Genomic DNA, 11292 nt, shown 5'->3' on the forward strand with positions numbered 1-11292 from the left:
TTAACGAAGGTGGACGTCTCTTTACTTCTAACATAACATTGCCAGAGGTGGACAGGCAGACCGTGGGCAGCGTGGCGTCTGCGGGGAGGAAGGACATGCTCACAGACTCAGTGGGACAGGAAGTGGCACGCATCAGCTCTGTCACATACCATTGACCAGAACTTAGTCACGGGGCCACTTGCAGCTGCAAGGGAAGCTGGGACGTGCAGTCGCCAGCTGAGTGACCGCGAGCCCAGCTACAAGGGTACTACACTAAGGAAAGGGAAATAGATAAGAGTGCCAAATTAGGAACTGCCCCCAACGTTCCAGTGTAATTAACACTGTAATAAACGTACTTTTAAACTACTCGCCCACTAGAATTCTGGAGTTGACAATACTCCGTGCTGGCCAGGATGTGAAGCAGCTGGTGGGGACCAGAAACGGTACAGCTGCTTTGGAAATCGGCTCAGCAGCACCATTCGAGGCAGACAGGCACATGCCCTCTAACCTGGCACTCCCTCTTCTGAGTGTTTACCCAGCAAAACTGAGGGCAGATGTTCACCAAAAGGCGTGTGCAAGAATGCTCATAGCACGGAGAAACGGGAACCCTCTTGCACTGTTGGTGGGAATGCAAATTGGTGCAGCCACTCTGGAAAACAGTGTGGAGGTTCCTCAAAAAATTAAAAATATACCTACCCTATGACCCAGCAATAGCACTGCTAGGAATTTACCCAAGGGATACAGGAGTACTGATGCATAGGGGCACTTGTACCCCAATGTTTATAGCAGCACTCTCAATAGCCAAATTATGGAAAGAGCCTAAATGTCCATCAACTGATGAATGGATAAAGAAATTGTGGTTTATATACACAATGGAGTACTACGTGGCAATGGGAAAGAATGAAATATGGCCCTTTGTAGCAACGTGGATGGAACTGGAGAGTGTGATGCTAAGTGAAATAAGCCATACAGAGAAAGACAGATACCATATTGTTTCACTCTTATGTGGATCCTGAGAAACTTAACAGAAACCCATGGGGGAGGGGAAGGAAAAAAAGAGGTTAGAGTGGAAGAGAGCCAAAGCATAAGAGACTCTTAAAAACTGAGAACAAACTGAGCGTTGATGGGGAGTGGGAGGGAGGGGAGGGTGGGCGATGGGTATTGAGGAGGGCACCTTTTGGGATTAGCGCTGGGTGTTGTATGGAAACCAATTTGACAATAAACTTCATATATTGAAAAAAAAAAAGAAAGAATGTTCATAGCAGCTATATTGTAACCTCAAATTAAGAACCATCCAAGCAGACAAAGGAATCCCGGAGTGTTCACATGGTAGAACACCACTCAGCCACAGAAAATGAAGGGTCCACGCCAGGAAACAGATGAATCTCTGAGACATGGTTCTGAGTGTCAAGAGTCCACACAAAAGTGTGCAGTCTATATGTTCTATCAAGTCTGGTTAGAGGCCCCTCCCCGGAGCATTCCCAGTGGGCAGAGGCGGATGGCAGCCAGCACTGTGCCCTTGACACTCTGGGGCTTGAGTCCCCCCCCCCCCGCACCAACATGCAGGATGTGCTGGCCTCCTTGTCCAGACAGGTGATTGTCCAAACAGGGGCAGGTGGCCTTGGCGGGGGTGGAGGGCATGTATTTTCATTTGTCCCGGTTAATAGGCCAGGTGAGTGCTTCCCTCCAGGGGAAGCTGCCAGATGCTTGCCAGGTGGCCCGACCACTTACACTCACATTGGCACTCAGCTTCCACTGCTCGGTCCTGCCCAGTGCGCATGCCCATCCGTTTTGGGGCTGAATCCCGAGGAGATGCTCCTGGCATTTCCCAAATGTATATGGTGACAGAAGATTTCACATTTCTGGTGGAGGAAGCACACCAGCCTGGAAGGCCCTGCAGATAGGTGGAGATGAGTCCCCAGACACATGGGCACAGGGTTCTGATCCAGATTAGCCGGAAGTCCCATGTGCGGGCTGATCCCCACTTTAGGGAGCTCCCGGAGAAGCTGTCCTTGCAGCTGGCCCTGCCTGCATCCACCTGGCCTCATCTTACCTGCTGGAGAGGATCTGCAAGGCCATCGATGCCTCAGCAGGGTTCTGTTGGGTGGAGACTGGGCATGAATTCCTTGGATCACTTTTGTTTCCAAGACAAAGTGTGAGAAGCAGGATTTAAATGATGGGTTATTGTTGGCTTCATTGCTCACGTTTTCATGTTCTTCCTTCTCTAATCCAAACAGAATCGAGATTTGAACTTATTTAGGAGCCCTGAACATAGACCCTGCTTGAAATTAGAAGCCATATCTACACCACCACCACCACCACCACCACACCTAACAGCATACTCATGGAAGACAAGGGACCTGGAGGGTGTCACATCCAGATGGAAGAGAGGTGGGAAGCTGCCTACCGACCCTGAGGATTGTGGAGGCCACCTGCAGGCAGGAGGGGATCTGGCCAGGCAGCTGTGTCCTGGGGTGGTCGGGGGTTGGGCTTTGGACAGTCGACCTCTTCCTGGGCTCCCACAGTTCCCCAGGTGGGCTCTGTGGCCCATGGGACTCCTGAGGCTCCGTGCAGCTGTACCTGCTTCTCTTGGGACACCTGCTCAAGTAGTGTCCATGTGACATGCTGGACTGTGAGGGCACCCAGCAGAGAGACCACGTGGGGGATAGACACAGAGACAGAGACTGAGAGAGAGAAACAGAGACAGGGCCTGACCTGTGCACAGCAGGCTGTTCAGAGGCCACATTCCAGCCTCTGCAGCCCAAGTCTCGGCCACAGCGCTGATGGGCCCTGGGCTGGATCACTGAGGACTATAGTGGCTGCCCCTGCTGACCGGGGACGTTGCGTTGCATCTCAGGGGGCTGCTGGGGCCACTGCAAAGAGAATCATCTTGGGCTGTTGGGGGTCCAAGGCCCTGTTGGAGCAAAGGGAGCAGACCCATAGCCCGGCCCTCCACCCTCAGGACACCCTCCCAACATCCAGAAGCTTCTCTGGGGAGGGCAAGGCTGGTGAGAGAGCCACAGGGATGTATGCTGCCTAGGGCAGCTGAGGTTGAACCACGGAACTAGACTTTGCTGGGCTCACCCACCACTGCATCCAAACCACGGAGATGCCCAGATGGAGGCTACGGCATGGGTTGTTTTGCACAATTCTGTGCTTGGTAAGCAGGTCCCCGCTGATTTCCCTGGGCCCCGGCAGGCCTGAGTGGGGTGGCAGGGGCTCCACACACGTAAGACTCGACTTCTGCCTGTTCGGCAGACTCCACGTGTAAGTGAGACCACGCAGCCTTTTCCTTGTGTGTCTGGCTTATTTCACTCAGCATAACGTCCTCCACATCTGCCTGTTCTTTTTTACAGCTGAGCAATATTCCTTCATAAAGGCATCACTCGCTGGATGGACACTTAACCTGTTTCCATGACGGGCCATTGTGAACAATGCTGCCATGAACGTGGGGGTGCGGAGATCTCTTCCAGACAGTGATTGCCTTCCCTTCGGGTAAATCCCCAGGAGTGGAATTATGAACCATTGGGTGGTTCTATTTTTAACTTTTTGAGGACCCTTCATACTGTTCTCCACGGTGACTACACCAGTTTGCATTCCCACCAGGAGGGTTCCTTCCTGTCCACATCCTCGTCAATACTTGTTATTTGAAAATAATGATGATTTCAACAGTGCCCTCATTGCCAGTAAACAGCCAGGATGCTCCCAGGGAGCTGGGCAGTCTTTTGGCCTGGGAGGAAATGGCCAGAATGTCCTGAAATTCATTGAGTGTGGTGAGGCTCTCCTGGCCACCCACTTCCCCCACCGCCACCCCCGAGCTGAACTGCTGGCTTATAGGAATACTCGGCAGGAAGTTAGGGACAGGGGACGGAAAGGCAGACGGAAAGCGAGGAGAGACTCAGAAACAGGGAAGACGCTGGAGAGCAGGGAGGCCAAGCTGGAAACGGGTCCCTGCCACCTGGGCTGCTCTGAGCAGGCGGGTTCAAGAGGTGCTATCACCGTCCGTCGGGTGGAAGCGGTGACTTCCCAGCCACCGTGAACCTTTATGGGCAGAGGGGCCGTTAGACGTGTTGGTGTGTCTCAGGAGGGCTAACCCTAACCTGATCGAGGCCCTGAAACTGCAGATTCTGTGGCTGTTTGTAATGATTCGTGCCAACAGCCTTTTAGTGCCCGTGGGTGTTTCCTCTGCCCACACTCACAATAGCGATCCCGTGAGCGTCAGGTCTGACGGTCCCAAACACGTAAAGGGACACGGCTTCTTCCAAGTTTCACCGGCTCTTCCATTTCTCTGCTTGTTTCACAGACACCAGGAGAAGGGAGGACGGGCGCAGAGCAGGGGCACCACTGAGGGCAGAGCAGCACCTGCCTGGAGGCCCCACAGCTGCCCACAGCCACGTGGAAGAACCATCTTGTCACTCATGCAGACCTTCCCTCCAGGGAGGACATTACAGGACAAGTCAGAAGTTCCATTCTTGGGGTTTCTTCTGAGGTAAACCTCCAGCAATGTAGGATCTGCATCCAGAAAGATCCCGAGGGGAACTCTCCTCTTCATATTCCAACTTGGATGAGAGCTTCCCTGGCTCCAGTCTTGTGCAGTCTCTCAGGGCGTCAGGGGCTCAGCCGCACCTGCTGCAGGCGTGGGCTCCCCTTCTTCCTCCCTGGGAGGTGATGCCCGGGGTTCTTCCCTGCCAGTGCACCAGGTCTCCCCAGGAGGGCTCGGCCTCATCTCTCCCCTGCAACTTTCAGTGTCCTGTGACAGGGCCAAGGGGGGCAAGATCTCCAATCCAGGGTCACCAAACAGCGCCCCGGGTGGGGGCACTCGATGCCGACAGAATCCAAAGGCAGAGATGTGAGTGGAAATGACACAAGAAAGTAATTCATTTCTGTAATGACAACACCATGAAGACAAGAGACCAACATCTCAGAGACTATATCTCAGGAGCCGAAAATACATCCTGGCTTATGTCAGGAAAATGTAAGAGAGAGGCCCCTGGCTGCGTGCAGGGGGGCAGGTGTGTGCGTGAGAGGGGGAAAGTGAGTACATGCAGGGGGCCAGTGGGTGTGTTCAGAGGGGCAGGGGGCAGGTGGGGGGTGCATGGAGGGACATGTGGGTGCGGAGAGAGGGGCAGTGGGGTAGGGCAGTGCATGAGGGAGGTAGGTGGGTGTGGGGGGGGCCATGTGGGTGTGCGCAGGGAGGTGAAGGTGGTTGGGTGCATGTAAGTGGGCAGGTGGGTGCATGCAGGGGGAGTGACAGTGGGCGGGTGGGTGCAGGGGGGAAGATGGGTACAGGAAGGGGGGCATTGGGGTGAGTGGATACATGTAGGGGGCACACGGGTGCGTGCAGAGGGGCTTGAAACAAGGCACATTTACTATCTCATGGTGTCCGTGGGCGGGAGTCCGGGAGCAACTCAGCTGGGTCCCCTGAGACAAAGGTGTGGGCTGGGGCTAGGGTCCCATCTGAGGCCTCCCCCAAGGCAGGACCTGCCTCCTCACTCAGGCCTTAGGCTGCTCAGTTTCCATGTGGGTCAGACCCTCTCTGCATGGCCACGGGTTTCCTCAGGCCACCTGGGGGATGTGTCTACTGGAGACACTGTGACACTCTTATGGGACATAATCACATATGTGTTATCACCTCTGCTGTGTTCCCATGGATATCAGGAGGCAGAGATCTGGGTGCACCTTGAAGTCTATCTGCCACAATGTCCACAACACAGCTTCTAATTTTCAGAAGCAAGAGAATAGGAACACAACAGAGATGGGTAGCTAATGACACGGATTCTACGGAATGGTGCTATTGCCAGGCAGGGGCTCCCAGGCCGGAGCCCATCCTCAGCACTCAGCCCCCTCTCACCAGTGGAACATGAGTGGGTCCAGCAAGTGCCACTTCCAGTCCAGAGGGTTTAGAAGTGCTGTGACCTTCCCGTGGTCTCTGTCCCCATCTTCGGACTGAATTGGAGAGCCAGCAGGGGAGAGAGGTCTTGGGTCCATAATTCCTGCTTGGAGGAGAACCACCAGACACATCATGTCCTCCACAATGTCCTCCCTCTTGTGTTAGCTGTGCAGACTTTAGGATTTATTTAAGATAGCAGCTGGTGTTAGCTTAAATATGGTGATGTACAGTCCCATTTAAAAACTTCTGTGTGCTGGGGCGCCTGGGTGGCGCAGTCGGTTAAGCGTCCGACTTCAGCCAGGTCACGATCTCGCGGTCCGTGAGTTCGAGCCTCGCGTCAGGCTCTGGGCTGATGGCTCAGAGCCTGGAGCCTGTTTCCGATTCTGTGTCTCCCTCTCTCTCTGCCCCTCCCCCGTTCATGCTCTGTCTCTCTCTGTCCCCAAAAAAATAAACGTTGAAAAAAAAATTAAAAAAAAACCAAACTTCTGTGTGCATGTGTGGGGTGCATATAGGTGACAATATGATTGTCCCATCTCATCATCAGGGGGCAGAACCGGTAGCTGCCTCCTCCTATCCAACCAGGTACTCCAAGACTTACAGTCGTATAACGATCAACACATATGAGCTCTCCTGGTTTCTGGAGGTCAGCAATTTGGGAGCAGTTGGGTGGGTGTTTGGGACTGTGGTCTCATCTGAAGGTGTGACTGAGGCCAGAAGACTCCCTTCCCCGGCAATCCCTCACACGGCTGGTTCCTCCCATACATGGCTCTCCACAGGACTGCTTGGGCATCTGCAGGGCATGGTGGCTGGCTGCTCTCAGAGACAGCCTGGCAGGGTGATTGTCTTTTATGACCCAGGCTTGGAGGTCACAGTCATGTCTACAAGATCCTATTGTGACACAGGTCACTGGGGCTCTGTGGGGGAGGAATAGCAGAGAGAGTGAGGACCAGATGGAGGGAAGGCTGGTACCCCTGTGTCCATCACTACCAACTTGCCACTATAAATAGGAGAGCTCGAGAGAGGGAGCTCTTATACCCCACACCCCAAATCCAAAGTGCACCCCAGCTCTGGTTGGCAGGTCCTCCCCAGAGATGCCTGTTGGGGGGATTATTCTGTCTCCACATATTAGTTTGGACGACTGGCCAGATCACTGTCCAGTTTCTCCCCAGCCCCCGAGGCAACCACCTCTCCTGGCCTCCAGAAGTAGGTGGAGGGCTGGGCTCCCGGTGGGGGTGGGGAGACATTTGACCAATGATACTGTGCCCCTAGCACTGGGAGCTGAAAGCTGGCATGGCTCTTCTCTGTGCTCTGTGGGTCATCCCTGGAGAGTCTGAATTCTGTCTGCTGTCTCTAGTCATGGTCTTTGGCGAAGGGGGTGACATGGTATCATTCCAGACTGTGTTTCCTGCCAACAAGGAGGATCTAATGCCCTGAGACTCAAATTTTCAGTCTGTAAAATGGACAGGACAACACCCACCTCTCTGAGCTGTCATGGTGATAACATGGGGGATGGTGAGGATGTCTCTGCTGAGCCTGGGCTCCTGGCAGGATCCTGCTGTCTGTGGGAGGGGAACGTGACCCTCCATCAGTGGGCTGGGAGAAGAACTGAGAAGGCACAGGATGGCTTGTCACAATGCTGATGACACAGGTGGCCACTTGTAATTCTAATTCTGACCTGGAATCTTTGAATGGCACAAAGCCCTCTGTGAGTGTGGGCATGTTCATGTCATCATCACGACCATCAGCTGTGGGTGTGAACATACCTGGAGGGCTGCTAGCAAGCTGGTGTCACAGAAGGGCCGCCACCCCCGAAGCTAACCACCCCCCCACCCCCCGCCCAGCACAGTGTGTGAGGGTGGAGTGGGTCACCTTCATGTTGGTCACACGATGTTCCATGCCTAGCAGTCCAGGACGGCAATGGTGAATCCTAAGACAGCCTGTCACAGCCAGGCCCTTTCCTTGCTCATGACGTAAGTGACCCTATCTGATCTTCATTATGGGTGGCCTGGCTGGCCAGGGAACTCGCCCCTGGTGCCACAGCTGGCTGGTGGCATCCCTGAGCCCTGCAAGCCATGCCTGCGTAGTTGGGGTGAAGCACTTCTGCTATTTGGGAGACAGAACCTTTCTGTGGGGAGATACCACAAGGCTGGCTCTTCTAGAACTTTCCTGTTGCTAAGGTGACAAACTAGTGGTGATAACTCAGATGCCTGATAAGATGCTCAGGTTGGTTTCACTTCAGCGAAACCACTGGTATAAGATTAAAATTCTGATTTACTCTCTGTTAAAAGACAAAGTTTTCTTGGATTGTTGGTCTGCTTTTGGAAAAAAAAAATAAAGTTTTTTTTTCTTCCTCTGTTGCCCAAAAAGATGGAAAGAACTATGATTTTAACCAAAAGAGCAGGACAGCACGCCCTTTTGAGTTGATTTGCTCAAGCCTTGGTTGAAATTGCCCCTCCTTTGATCCAAAGGCTGGGAGATGATGGTAATGTCCTTGCTGCCGGCCTCCAAATGTGCCACATTTGTGTTGTTTCTGCAAGGCAGAGGAATGGATGCCTGTGCCATATGAGGGTTGGGTGACTAAGATATGAGAAGGGTTTTACCGGGATACGTGGGGCCATTTTGCTACACTGAGCCCAGTATATGCCAACTTGTACCAATCTAGTGACTGTGAAATGGACACCCACATGGCTGGAACATATTTGTGTGGGCATTGCTGAAAAAAAGGCAGGGGAATAGATGTTGACTTTGGCCCTCTTAGCCCCCCTTCAATGGCCAATTTATCCTTGGGTGGGGGTCATGGTTTTTGCTAGCCTTTTAAAATAGATTTGTAAAGAGGAACGGTTTTATTATGACCGATACATAAATTACTATTGGGATAAGTTAAATTAATGCATCCCTCAACAACCATGGGAGTCTTTCATGGTCACAGTCCATACTCCCAAGGTCCCGTGGGCGGGAAACAGGTAGGAGAAATCAGGGAAGACCAGGTCAGCTCTCGGAAGTAGGGTCAAGCCTGGGTAAGAGCAACTACTCCCAGCAGCTCGAGAGACTGACTGGGCTTCTGGCTGCCGGTCCCGTAGCCAGCCAAAACGCGGGGTTAGAAGGTGAGGTTTCTCCTGGCCAGCTATAAGGGATGCCTTTTTCTCTTTTTCCTATAGATGGGCAATTCCCTAACCAAGGCCAACACCCCTTTGGGACGCGTTCTGAAAAACTGGGATGACTTTGATCCACAAACCCTGAAGAAGAAGCAACTCATTTTCTTTTTGCACCGAGGCTTGGCCCCAAGGCAAATTGGAGGAGGAAACCTGGCCGCCAGAGGGAAATACCGATTATAATGCCATCCTACGATTGGACTTGATCTGCAAATGTGAGGGGAAATGGGGAGAAGTCCCTATGTTCAGTGTTTTGGGGGCCTTAAGAGACAATCGAGGTAGGTGTCAGGCCAACCCTTTCTGAAGTCCAGTCATCAGGAGGGTAAACAGCTAAGGGCCCTTTGCCTGTACCCAAAGCAGACCTAGAGAGGGAGGAAGCGAAGGCTTTCACCTCAGCCTCTGCCTCGGGTCCTCCATCCATATACCCAGACCTCAAACGCGCACTTCTGCTCCCTGCTGCCCACCTTACCCAGGCCCTCCCCGTAGCGTGGCAGGCGTGTTTCCCCTACAGGAAGCTGGAGCACCGGAAGGAGAAACCCGGGGAGGCACCACCATGACAAGATTACAAGTGCCTTTTTCGCTCTAAGATTTAAGAGGGACGAAAGGATATCTAGGTACATTTTCTGATGGTCTGGATAAGTATATAAAGGCTTTTCAGAATATTAGGTAGGTTTTTTAACTGACCTGGAAAGATATAATGCTTTTGTTGAATCAGACTCTTAATGAGACAGAGAAATGTGGGGTTCTGGCAGCAGCTGAGAGATGTGGGGATGAGGAACTCCTTAACTAATTACCATGGGACTGGAGGTCCTTCAGGGAACTCCCAGTTCCCTACTGGATTTCAGGCAGTTCCAGCCCAAGATCCAAACTGAGACTATGTTAATCCCGCTGGGGGATTGGTATCGCTGCCACTTCCAAGCTTGTGTTTTGGAGAAATTAGTCTAAGGTTAAGCCCTTAAATTATGCTAAGTTAGCCACTATTTTACAGACATAGGACAAAAGCCTGGTGGCCTTCCTGGAAAGGCCTCCCCGCTCTGAAGCTGAGAAGATTCTAAAGGACAAATCTGTCCGAAAGACAAAATTGGCCCCTGATATTCAAAGGAAGCTGCAAAAATTGGCTATTGGTCCGGAAGGGACCCTGGAGGAGCTGTTACAAGCTGCCAATTGGATATATGACTATCGAGATCAAGAGGAGAATCAGGAGCAGGAAAGAAGGCTTAAAAAAAAAATCTGGGGCACCTGGGTGGCTCAGTTGGTTGAGTGTCCGACTTCAGCTCAGGTCATGATCTCGCGGTTCGTGGGTTCGGGCCCTGAGTTGGGCTTTGTGCTGACAGCTCAGAACCTGGAGCCTGCTTCGGATTCTGCCCCCCTCTCCCTCTCCCCTACTCACACTCTGCCTCTCTGCCTCTCTGCCTCTCTCTCTCTCTCTCTCTCTCTCTCAAATAAATAAATAAATAAATAAAAATAATTTAAAAAAACCCAGAGCCTCGGGTAACTCTGGAAAACGGAAGGAAAACCGCTTGAGTTCCTTCTTGACACTCAACTGCCTTTTCCGTCCTTTCCCCGGCCAACCATCCAAATGCCGCGGAACTCTTAGAGGCCTCTCCAGAAAACTTATGACTAAATTTTTCTCTCAGCCCCTGGGGTGCATATGGGGAGACTCTTTTTTTTCCGCCCTCTTTTTTGATAAAGTCAGAGAGCCCCGCTCCCTTGCTAGAAAGGGACATTATGACTGAATTAGGGACGACGGTGCTACTAGCTCCAGGACGGATAAATAATTGTCTGAACTTAGAGTAACCTGGATATTGGAGAGGTAAAGTTAAATACTCCTCGTGGAGTTTGTTCCTGTGGAAACTGGATGGCCAAAGGAAGATTCGAGGATCGAGAACCAAAAACTAGTTAACTTGCTTAATTATTCTAACCAACAATATCACAAGAACTTGTGGTTACAATTTTTAAAAAATGACCAGACATGTCAGGGACTTTTGGGATGGCTACAATGCATCTTTCCTTCCCACGGTGTGGTCTCCTCCCTAGGAGGCGTTGCGTTTGGAATATTAATGCTTGTTAGTCTAATAGTCTATGTATGTCATTTGTAGAAGCTGATGATATGCCAGAAAAATAAGACCTCCAAGAAAATTCTGCTAGCCCAGATGTTCCAAACACCCTCCCGTTATCTCGAACCTCTGGATCGACCTCGGAACCTGCCCTGACTGCCATACCCCGGTCATTGCCCCCTTTCAGCAGGAGGGAGTTAAGATCGATCGTTGT

The 11292-nt window shown here is 52.1% G+C and overlaps 2 long non-coding RNA genes across 22 annotated transcripts; one reads left to right on the plus strand and one right to left on the minus strand.

Moving 5' to 3' along the window:
- LOC102900224 lies at positions 1–8406 on the minus strand. Of its 21 annotated transcripts, none has more exons than XR_006589642.1 (8): positions 7739–8190; positions 7347–7474; positions 6468–6783; positions 5831–5972; positions 2695–2852; positions 2033–2203; positions 1711–1873; positions 1–78 (listed from the first exon to the last, which is right to left on the minus strand). It is a non-coding gene; the product is annotated as an uncharacterized LOC102900224 (long non-coding RNA). The 21 variants fall into 21 exon arrangements; XR_006589641.1 differs by having other exon boundaries at positions 1–252; positions 1717–1873; positions 7739–8189; XR_002738108.2 differs by having other exon boundaries at positions 1717–1873; positions 7739–8187.
- Positions 7467–10349, plus strand: LOC123381964. Its single transcript, XR_006589645.1, has 3 exons — positions 7467–7839; positions 9028–9299; positions 10010–10349. It is a non-coding gene; the product is annotated as an uncharacterized LOC123381964 (long non-coding RNA).
- Positions 10350–11292: the final 943 nt, after the last annotated feature.

Source organism: Felis catus, chromosome E1, assembly GCF_018350175.1.
Source record: "Felis catus isolate Fca126 chromosome E1, F.catus_Fca126_mat1.0, whole genome shotgun sequence".
Classification (NCBI taxonomy): domain Eukaryota; kingdom Metazoa; phylum Chordata; class Mammalia; order Carnivora; family Felidae; genus Felis; species Felis catus.